The sequence below is a fragment of the Rhipicephalus microplus genome, unplaced genomic scaffold, assembly GCF_043290135.1.
Source record: "Rhipicephalus microplus isolate Deutch F79 unplaced genomic scaffold, USDA_Rmic scaffold_127, whole genome shotgun sequence".
Lineage (NCBI taxonomy): Eukaryota > Metazoa > Arthropoda > Arachnida > Ixodida > Ixodidae > Rhipicephalus > Rhipicephalus microplus.
In genome coordinates, this window is record NW_027464699.1 from 613,145 (window position 1) to 624,450 (window position 11,306).

The window sequence follows — 11,306 nt, forward strand, 5'->3', positions numbered from 1 at the left end:
CGAACCTCCAACCTTTCGGTTAACAGCCGATCGCGCAAGCCAATTGCGCCACGAAGACAGTCATGCTCCACTCTCACCACCATCAGAACATATCTTCAAAGCTATCAGTGCAAAGAAAAAAGCAACACACCACTCCCGGGAGGGTTCGAAACTCCAACCTTTCGGTTAACAGCCAATCGCGCTAGCCAATTGCGCCACGGAGACAGTCCTGCTCCACTCTCACCACCATCAGAACATATTACCAAAGCTATCACCACAAAGAAAAAAAAGCGCCGCACCACCATCGGGTGGGCTCGAAACTCCAAACTTTCGGTTAACAGCCGATCGCGCTAGCCAATTGCGCCATGGAGACAGTCGTGCTCCACTCTCACCACCATCAGAACATATCTTCAAAGCTATTACCACAAAGAAAAAAGCAACACACCACTCCTGGGAGGGCTCGAACCTCCAACCTTTCGGTTAACAGCCGATTGCGCAAGCCAATTGCCCCACGGAGACAGTCCTGCTCCACTCTCACCACCATCAGAACATATCTTCAAAGCTATCAGTGCAAAGAAAAAAGCAACACACCACTCCCGGGAGGGCTCGAAACTCCAACCTTTCGGTTAACAGCCGATCGCGCTAGCCAATTGCGCCACAGAGACAGTCGTGCTCCACTCTCACCACCGTCAGACCATTTCTTCAGAGCTATCGCCCCAAAGAAAGAAAAAGCGCCGCACCGCCACCGGGAGGGCTCGAACCTCCAACCTTTCGGTTAACAGCCGATCGCGCTAGCCAATTGCGCCACGGAGACAGTCCTGCTCCATTCTCACCACCGTCAGAACATTTCTTCAGAGCTATCAGCCCAAAGAAAAAAAAGCGCCGCACCACCACCGGGTGGGCTCGAAACTCCAACCTTTCGGTTAACAGCCGATCGCGCTAACCAATTGCGCCATGGAGACAGTCCTGCTCCACTCTCACCACCATCAGAACATAACTTGAAAGCTATTACCACAAAGAAAAAAGCAACACACCGCTCCCGGGAGGGCTCGAAACTCCAACCTTTCAGTTAACAGCCGATCGCGCTAGCCCATTGCGCCAAGGAGACAGTCTTGCTCCCTTCTCACCACCATCAGAACATATCTTCAAAGCTATCAGCCCAAAGAAAAAAAAGCGCCGCACCACCACCGGGTGGGCTCGAACCTCCAACCTTTCGGTTAACAGCTGATCACGCAAACCAATTGCGCCACGGAGACAGTGCTGCTCCACTCTCACCACTATCAGAACATATCTTCAAAGCTATCAGTGCAAAGAAAAAAAAGCGCCGCACCACCACCGGGTTGTGCTCGAACCTGCAACCTTTCGGTTAACAGCCGATCGCGCAAGCCAATTGCGCCACGAAGACAGTCATGCTCCACTCTCACCACCATCAGAACATATCTTCAAAGCTATCAGTGCAAAGAAAAAAGCAACACACCACTCCCGGGAGGGTTCGAAACTCCAACCTTTCGGTTAACAGCCAATCGCGCTAGCCAATTGCGCCACGGAGACAGTCCTGCTCAACTTTCACCACCATCAGAACATATCATCAAAGCTATCACCACAAAGAAAAAAAAGCGCCACACTACCATCGGGTGGGCTCGAAACTCCAACCTTTCGGTTAACAGCCTATCGCGCTAGCCAATTGCGCCATGGAGACAGTCGTGCTCCACTCTCACCACCATCAGAACATATCTTCAAAGCTATTACCACAAAGAAAAAAGCAACACACCACTCCTGGGAGGGCTCGAACCTCCAACCTTTCGGTTAACAGCCGATTGCGCAAGCCAATTGCGCCACGGAGACAGTCCTGCTCCACTCTCACCACCATCAGAACATATCTTCAAAGCTATCAGTGCAAAGAAAAAAGCAACACACCACTCCCGGGAGGGCTCGAAACTCCAACCTTTCGGTTAACAGCCGATCCCGCTAGCCCTTTCCGCCACGGGGACAGTCGTGCTCCACTCTCACCACCGTCAGACCATTTCTTCAGAGCTATCGCCCCAAAGAAAGAAAAAGCGCCGCACCACCACCGGGTGGGCTCGAACCTCCAACCTTTCGGTTAACAGCCGATCGCGCTAGCCAATTGCGCCACGGAGACAGTCCTGCTCCACTCTCAACACCATCAGAACATATCTTCAAAGCTATCAGTGCAAAGAAAAAAGCAACACACCACTCCCGGGATGGCTCGAAACTCCAACCTTCCGGTTAACAGCCGATCGCGCTGACCCATTGCGCCACGGGGACAGTCTTGCTCCACTCTCACCACCATCAGAACATATCTTCAAAGCTATCAGCGCAAAGAAAAAAAAGCGCCGCACCACCACCGGGTGGGCTCGTACCTCCAACCTTTCGGTTGACAACCGATCGCGCTAGCCAATTGCGCCAGGGAGACAGTCCTGCTCCACTCTCACCGCCATCAGAACATATCTTCAAAGCTATCAGCCCAAAGAAAAAAAAGCACCGCACCACCACCGGGTGGGCTCGAACCTCCAACCTTTCGTTTAACAGCCAATCGCGCTAGCCAATTGCGCCAAGGAGACAGTCCTGCTCCACTCTCACCACCATCAGAACATATCTTCAAAGCTATCAGCACAAAGAAAAAAAAGCGCCGCACCACCACAGGGTGGGCTCGAAACTCCAACCTTTTGGTTAACAGCAGATCCCGCAAGCCAATTGCGCCACGGAGACAGTCCTGCTCCACTCTCACCACCATCAGAACATATCTTCAAAGCTATCAGCACAAAGAAAAAAAAGCGCCGCACCACCCCCGGGTGGGCTCGAAACTCCAACCTTTCGGTTAACAGCCGATCGCGCTAGCCAATTGGGCCATGGAGACAGTCCTGCTCCACTCTCACCACCATCAGAACATAATTCAAAGCTATTACCACAAAGAAAAAAGCAACACACCACTCCTGGGAGGGCTCGTCACTCCAACCTTTCGGTTAACAGCCGATCGCGCTAGCCCATTGCGCCACGGAGATAGCCTTGCTCCACTCTCAACACCATCAGAACATATCTTCAAAGCTATCAGCACAAAGAAAAAAAAAGCGCCGCACCACCACCGGGTGGGCTCGAACCTCCAACCTTTCGGTTAACAGCTGATCGCGCAAGCCAAATGCGCCACGGAGACAGTCCTGCTCCACTCTACCAACCGTCAAAACATTTATTTAGAGCTATCACCCCAAAGAAAAAAAAGCGCCGCACCAACACCGGGAGGGCTCGAAACTCCAACCTTTCGGTTAACAGCCGATCGCGCTAGCCCATTGCGCCACGGAGACAGTCTTGCTTCACTCTCACCACCATCAGAACATATCTTCAAAGCTATCAGCACAAAGAAAAAAAAAGCGCCGCACCACCACCGGGTGGGCTCGAACCTCCAAACTTTCGGTTAACAGCCGATCGCGCTAGCCAATTGCGCCACGGAGACAGTCCTGCTCCACTCTCACCACCATCAGAACATATCTTCACTGCTATCAGCGCAAAGAAAAAAGCAACACACCACTCCCGGGAGGGCTCGAAACTCGAACCTTTCGGTTAACAGCCGATCGCGCTAGCCCTTTGCGCCACGGAGACAGTCTTGCTCCGCTCTCACCACCATCAGAACATATATTCAAAGCTATCAGCGCAAAGAAAAAAGCAACACACCACTCCCGGGCGGGCTCGAAACTCCAACCTTTCGGTTAACAGCCGATCGGGCTAGCCCATTGCGCCACGGAGACAAACTTGCTCCCTTCTCACCTCCATCAGAACATATCTTCAAAGCTATCAGCCCAAAGAAAAAAAAGCGCCGCACCACCACCGGGTGGGCTCGAACCTCCAACCTTTTGGTTAACAGCCGATCACACTAGCCAATTGCGCCACGGAGACAGTCGTGCTCCACTCTTACCACCATCGGAACATATCTTCAAAGCTACCAGCACAAAGAAAAAAGCAACACACCACTCCCGGGAGGGCTCGAACCTCCAACTTTTCGGTTAACAGCCGATCGCGCTGGCCAATTGCGCCACGGAGACAGTCCTGCTCCACTCTCACCACCATATGAACATATCTTTCAAGCTATCAGCCCAAAGAAAAAAAAGCGCCGCATCACCACCAGGTGGGCTCGAACCTCCAAACTTTCGGTTAACGGCCGATCGCGCTAGCCAATTGCGCAACGGAGACAATCGTGCTCCACGCTCACCACCATCGGAAAATATCTTCGAAGCTATCAGCCCAAAGAAAAAAGCAACACACCCCACCCGGGAGGGCTCGAACCTCCAACTTTTTGGTTAACAGCCGATCGCGCTAGCCAATGGCGCCACGGGGACAGTCCTGCTCCACTCTCACCACCGTCAGAACATTTCTTCAGAGCTATCAGCCCAAAGAAAAAAAAGCGCCGCACCACCACCGGGTGGGCTCGAACCTCCAACCTTTCGATTAACAGCCGCTCGCGCTAGCCAATTGCGCCACAGAGACAGTCGTGCTCCACTCTCACCACCGTCAGACCATTTCTTCAGAGCTATCGCCCCAAAGAAAGTAAAAGCGCCGCACCGCCACCGGGTGGGCTCGAACCTCCAACCTTTCGGTTAACAGCCGATCGCGCTAGCCAATAGCGCCACGGAGACAGTCCTGCTCCACTCTCACCACCATCAGAACATTTCTTCAGAGCTATCAGCCCAAAAAAAAGCGCCGCACCACCACCGGGTGGGCTCGAAACTCCAACCTTTCGGTTAACAGCCGATCGCGCTAGCCAATTGCGCCATGGAGACAGTCCTGCTCCACTCTCACCACCTTCAGAACATATCTTCAAAGCTATTACCACAAAAAAAGCAACACACCACACCCGGGAGGGCTCGAAACTCCAACCTTTCGGTTAACAACCGATCGCGCTAGCCCATTACGCCACGGAGACAGTCTTGCTCCCTTCTCACCACCATCAGAACATATCTTCAAAGCTATCAGCCCAAAGAAAAAAAGCGCCGCACCACCACCGGGTGGGCTCGAACCTCCAACCTTTCGGTTAACAGCCGATCACGCAAGCCAACTGCGCCACGGAGACAGTCCTGCTCCACTCTCACCACTATCAGAACATATCTTCAAAGCTATCAGTGCAAAGAAAAAAAAGCGCCGCACCACCACCGGGGGGTGCTCGAACCTCCAACCTTTCGGTTAACAGCCGATCGCGCAAGCCAATTGCGCCACGAAGACAGTCCTGCTCCACTCTCACCACCATCAGAACATATCTTCAAAGCTATCAGTGCAAAGAAAAAAAGCAACACACCACTCCCGGGAGGGTTCGAAACTCCAACCTTTCGGTTAACAGCCAATCGCGCTAGCCAATTGCGCCACGGAGACAGTCTTGCTCCACTCTCACCACCATCAGAACATATCATCAAAGCTATCACCACAAAGAAAAAAAAGCGCCGCACCACCATCGGGTGGGCTCGAAACTCCAACCTTTCGGTTAACAGCCGATCGCGCTAGCCAATTGCGCCATGGAGACAGTCGTGCTCCACTCTCACCACAATCAGAACATATCTTCAAAGCTATTACCACAAAGAAAAAAGCAACACACCGCTCCTGGGAGGGCTCGAACCTCCAACCTTTCGGTTAACAGCCGATCGCGCAAGCCAATTGCGCCACGGAGACAGTCCTGCTCCACTCTCACCACCATAAGAACATATCTTCAAAGCTATCAGTGCAAAGAAAAAAGCAACACACCACTCCCGGGAGCGCTCGAAACTCCAACCTTTCGGTTAACAACCGATCGCGCTAACCCATTGCGCCACGGGGACAGTCTTGCTCCACTCTCACCACCATCAGAACATATCTTCAAAGCTATCAGCGCAAAGAAAAAAAAGCGCCGCACCACCACCGGGTGGGCTAGAACCTCCAACCTTTCGGTTAACAGCCGATTGCGCTAGCCAATTGCGCCAGGGAGACAGTCCTGCTCCACTCTCACCGCCATCAGAACATATCTCCAAAGCTATCAGCCCAAAGAAAAAAAATTACCGCACCACCACGGGGTGGGCTCGAACCTCCAACCTTTCGTTAAACAGCCAATCGCGCTAGCCAATTGCGCCACGGAGACAGTCCTGCTCCACTCTCACCACCATCCGAACATATCTTCAAAGCTATCAGCACAAAGAAAAAAAAGCGCCGCACCACCACCGGGTGGGCTCGAAACTCAAACCTTTCGGTTAACAGCCGATCGCGCTAGCCAATTGCGCCATGGAGACAGTCCTGCTCCACTCTCACCACCATCAGAACATATCTTCAAAGCTATTACCACAAAGAAAAAAGCAACACACCACCACCGGGTGGGCTCGAACCTCCAACCTTTCGGTTAACAGCCGATCGCGCAAGCCAATTGCGCCAGGGAGACAGTCCTGCTCCACTCTCACCGCCATCAAAACATATCTTCAAAGCTATCAGCCCAAAGAAAAAAAAGCACCGCACCATCACCGGGTGGGCTCGAACCTCCAACCATTCGTTTAACAGCCAATCGCGCTAGCCAATTGCGCCACGGAGACAGTCCTGCTCCACTCTCACCACCATCAGAACATATCTTCAAAGCTATCAGCACAAAGAAAAAAAAGCGCCGCACCACCACCGGGTGGGCTCGAAACTCCAACCTTTCGGTTAACAGCCGATCGCGCTAGCCAATTGCGCCATGGAGATAGTCCTGCTCCACTCTCACCACCATCAGAAGATATCTTCAAAGCGATTACCACAAAGAAAAAAGCAACACACCACTCCTGGGAGGGCTCGAACCTCCAACCTTTTGGTTAACAGCCGATCGCGCAAGCCAATTGCGCCACGGAGACAGTCCTGCTCCACTCTCACCACCATCAGAACATAATTCAATGCTATTACCACAAAGAAAAAAGCAACACACCACTCCTGGGAGGGCTCGACACTCCAACCTTTCGGTTAACAGCCGATCGCGCTAGCCCATTGCGCCACGGATATAGCCTTGCTCAACTCTCAATACCATCAGAACACATCTTCAAAGCTATTAGTGCAAAGAAAAAAAGCGCCGCACCACCACCGGGTGGGCTCGAACCTCCAACCTTTCGGTTAAAAGCCGATCGCGCTAGCCAATCGCGCCACGGAGACAGTCCTGCTCCACTTTCACCACCATCAGAACATATCTTCAAAGCTATTAGTGCAAAGAAAAAAGCAACACACCATTCCCGGGAGGGCTCGAACCTCCAACTTTTTGGTTAACAGCCGATCGCGCTAGCCAATGGCGCCACGGGGACAGTCCTGCTCCACTCTCACCACCGTCAGAACATTTCTTCAGAGCTATGAGCCCAAAGGAAAAAAGCACCGCACCACCACCGGGTGGGCTCGAACCTCCAACCATTCGTTTAACAGCCAATCGCGCTAGCCAATTGCGCCACGGAGACAGTCCTGCTCCACTCTCACCACCATCAGAACATATCTTCAAAGCTATCAGCACAAAAAAAAAAGCGCCGCACCACCACCGGGTGGGCTCGAACCTCCAACCTTTCGGTTAACAGCCGATCGCGCTAGCCAATTGCGCCACGGAGACAGTCCTGCTCCACTCTCACCACCGTCAGAAGATTTCTTCAGAGCTATCAGCCCAAAGAAAAAAAGCGCCGCACCACCACCGGGTGGGCTCGAAACTCCAACCTTTCGGTTAACAGCCGACCGCGCTAGCTTATTGCGCCACGGAGACAGTCTTGCTCCCTTCTCACCACCATCAGAACATATCTTCAAAGCTATCAGCCCAAAGAAAAAAAAGCGCCGCACCACCACCGGGTGGGCTCGAACCTCCAACCTTTCGGTTAACAGCTGATCATGCAAGCCAATTGCGCCACGGAGACAGTCCTGCTCCACTCTCACCACTATCAGAACATATCTTCAAAGCTATCAGTGCAAAGAAAAAAAAGCGCCGCACCACCACCGGGTGGTGCTCGAACCTCCAACCTTTCGGTTAACAGCCGATCGCGCAAGCCAATTGCGCCACGAAGACAGTCATGCTCCACTCTCACCACCATCAGAACATATCTTCAAAGCTATCAGTGCAAAGAAAAAAGCAACACACCACTCCCGGGAGGGTTCGAAACTCCAACCTTTCGGTTAACAGCCAATCGCGCTAGCCAATTGCGCCACGGAGACAGTCCTGCTCCACTCTCACCACCATCAGAACATATTATCAAAGCTATCACCACAAAGAAAAAAAAGCGCCGCACCACCATCGGGTGGGCTCGAAACTCCAAACTTTCGGTTAACAGCCGATCGCGCTAGCCAATTGCGCCATGGAGACAGTCGTGCTCCACTCTCACCACCATCAGAACATATCTTCAAAGCTATTACCACAAAGAAAAAAGCAACACACCACTCCTGGGAGGGCTCGAACCTCCAACCTTTCGGTTAACAGCCGATTGCGCAAGCCAATTGCCCCACGGAGACAGTCCTGCTCCACTCTCACCACCATCAGAACATATCTTCAAAGCTATCAGTGCAAAGAAAAAAGCAACACACCACTCCCGGGAGGGCTCGAAACTCCAACCTTTCGGTTAACAGCCGATCGCGCTAGCCAATTGCGCCACAGAGACAGTCGTGCTCCACTCTCACCACCGTCAGACCATTTCTTCAGAGCTATCGCCCCAAAGAAAGAAAAAGCGCCGCACCGCCACCGGGAGGGCTCGAACCTCCAACCTTTCGGTTAACAGCCGATCGCGCTAGCCAATTGCGCCACGGAGACAGTCCTGCTCCATTCTCACCACCGTCAGAACATTTCTTCAGAGCTATCAGCCCAAAGAAAAAAAAGCGCCGCACCACCACCGGGTGGGCTCGAAACTCCAACCTTTCGGTTAACAGCCGATCGCGCTAACCAATTGCGCCATGGAGACAGTCCTGCTCCACTCTCACCACCATCAGAACATAACTTGAAAGCTATTACCACAAAGAAAAAAGCAACACACCGCTCCCGGGAGGGCTCGAAACTCCAACCTTTCAGTTAACAGCCGATCGCGCTAGCCCATTGCGCCAAGGAGACAGTCTTGCTCCCTTCTCACCACCATCGGAACATATCTTCAAAGCTATCAGCCCAAAGAAAAAAAAGCGCCGCACCACCACCGGGTGGGCTCGAACCTCCAACCTTTCGGTTAACAGCTGATCACGCAAACCAATTGCGCCACGGAGACAGTGCTGCTCCACTCTCACCACTATCAGAACATATCTTCAAAGCTATCAGTGCAAAGAAAAAAAAGCGCCGCACCACCACCGGGTTGTGCTCGAACCTGCAACCTTTCGGTTAACAGCCGATCGCGCAAGCCAATTGCGCCACGAAGACAGTCATGCTCCACTCTCACCACCATCAGAACATATCTTCAAAGCTATCAGTGCAAAGAAAAAAGCAACACACCACTCCCGGGAGGGTTCGAAACTCCAACCTTTCGGTTAACAGCCAATCGCGCTAGCCAATTGCGCCACGGAGACAGTCCTGCTCAACTCTCACCACCATCAGAACATATCATCAAAGCTATCACCACAAAGAAAAAAAAGCGCCACACTACCATCGGGTGGGCTCGAAACTCCAACCTTTCGGTTAACAGCCTATCGCGCTAGCCAATTGCGCCATGGAGACAGTCGTGCTCCACTCTCACCACCATCAGAACATATCTTCAAAGCTATTACCACAAAGAAAAAAGCAACACACCACTCCTGGGAGGGCTCGAACCTCCAACCTTTCGGTTAACAGCCGATTGCGCAAGCCAATTGCGCCACGGAGACAGTCCTGCTCCACTCTCACCACCATCAGAACATATCTTCAAAGCTATCAGTGCAAAGAAAAAAGCAACACACCACTCCCGGGAGGGCTCGAAACTCCAACCTTTCGGTTAACAGCCGATCCCGCTAGCCCTTTCCGCCACGGGGACAGTCGTGCTCCACTCTCACCACCGTCAGACCATTTCTTCAGAGCTATCGCCCCAAAGAAAGAAAAAGCGCCGCACCACCACCGGGTGGGCTCGAACCTCCAACCTTTCGGTTAACAGCCGATCGCGCTAGCCAATTGCGCCACGGAGACAGTCCTGCTCCACTCTCAACACCATCAGAACATATCTTCAAAGCTATCAGTGCAAAGAAAAAAGCAACACACCACTCCCGGGATGGCTCGAAACTCCAACCATCCGGTTAACAGCCGATCGCGCTGACCCATTGCGCCACGGGGACAGTCTTGCTCCACTCTCACCACCATCAGAACATATCTTCAAAGCTATCAGCGCAAAGAAAAAAAAGCGCCGCACCACCACCGGGTGGGCTCGTACCTCCAACCTTTCGGTTGACAACCGATCGCGCTAGCCAATTGCGCCAGGGAGACAGTCCTGCTCCACTCTCACCGCCATCAGAACATATCTTCAAAGCTATCAGTGCAAAGAAAAAAGCAACACACCACTCCCGGGAGGGTTCGAAACTCCAACCTTTCGGTTAACAGCCAATCGCGCTAGCCAATTGCGCCACGGAGACAGTCCTGCTCCACTCTCACCACCATCAGAACATATTATCAAAGCTATCACCACAAAGAAAAAAAAGCGCCGCACCACCATCGGGTGGGCTCGAAACTCCAAACTTTCGGTTAACAGCCGATCGCGCTAGCCAATTGCGCCACGGAGACAGTCCTGCTCCACTCTCACCACCATCAGAACATATCTTCAAAGCTATCAGCACAAAGAAAAAAAAGCGCCGCACCACCCCCGGGTGGGCTCGAAACTCCAACCTTTCGGTTAACAGCCGATCGCGCTAGCCAATTGGGCCATGGAGACAGTCCTGCTCCACTCTCACCACCATCAGAACATAATTCAAAGCTATTACCACAAAGAAAAAAGCAACACACCACTCCTGGGAGGGCTCGTCACTCCAACCTTTCGGTTAACAGCCGATCGCGCTAGCCCATTGCGCCACGGAGATAGCCTTGCTCCACTCTCAACACCATCAGAACATATCTTCAAAGCTGTTAGCGAGAAGAAAAAAAGCACCGCACCACCACCGGGTGGGCTCGAACCTCCAACCTTTCGGTTAAAAGCCGATCGCGCTAGCCAATCGCGCCACGGAGACAGTCCTGCTCCACTTTCACCACCATTAGGACATATCTTCAAAGCTATTAGTGCAAAGAAAAAAGCAACACACCATTCCCGGGAGGGCTCGAAACTCCAACCCTTCGGTTTACAGCCGATCGCGCTAGCCCATTGCGCCACGAGGACAGTCTTGCTCCACTCTCACCACCATCAGAACATATCTTCAAAGCTATCAGCACAAAGAAAAATCAAGCG

General features: G+C 52.5%; 2 non-coding genes across 2 annotated transcripts; both read right to left on the minus strand.

Annotated features, from left to right (window-relative positions):
- Window positions 1–719: 719 nt before the first annotated feature.
- Window positions 720–793, minus strand: TRNAN-GUU (transfer RNA asparagine (anticodon GUU)). The gene has a single exon. It is a non-coding gene; the product is annotated as a tRNA-Asn (tRNA).
- A 7,870-nt stretch (window positions 794–8,663) lies between these two features.
- On the minus strand, window positions 8,664–8,737 carry TRNAN-GUU (transfer RNA asparagine (anticodon GUU)). The gene has a single exon. It is a non-coding gene; the product is annotated as a tRNA-Asn (tRNA).
- Between the last annotated feature and the right edge of the window lie 2,569 nt (window positions 8,738–11,306).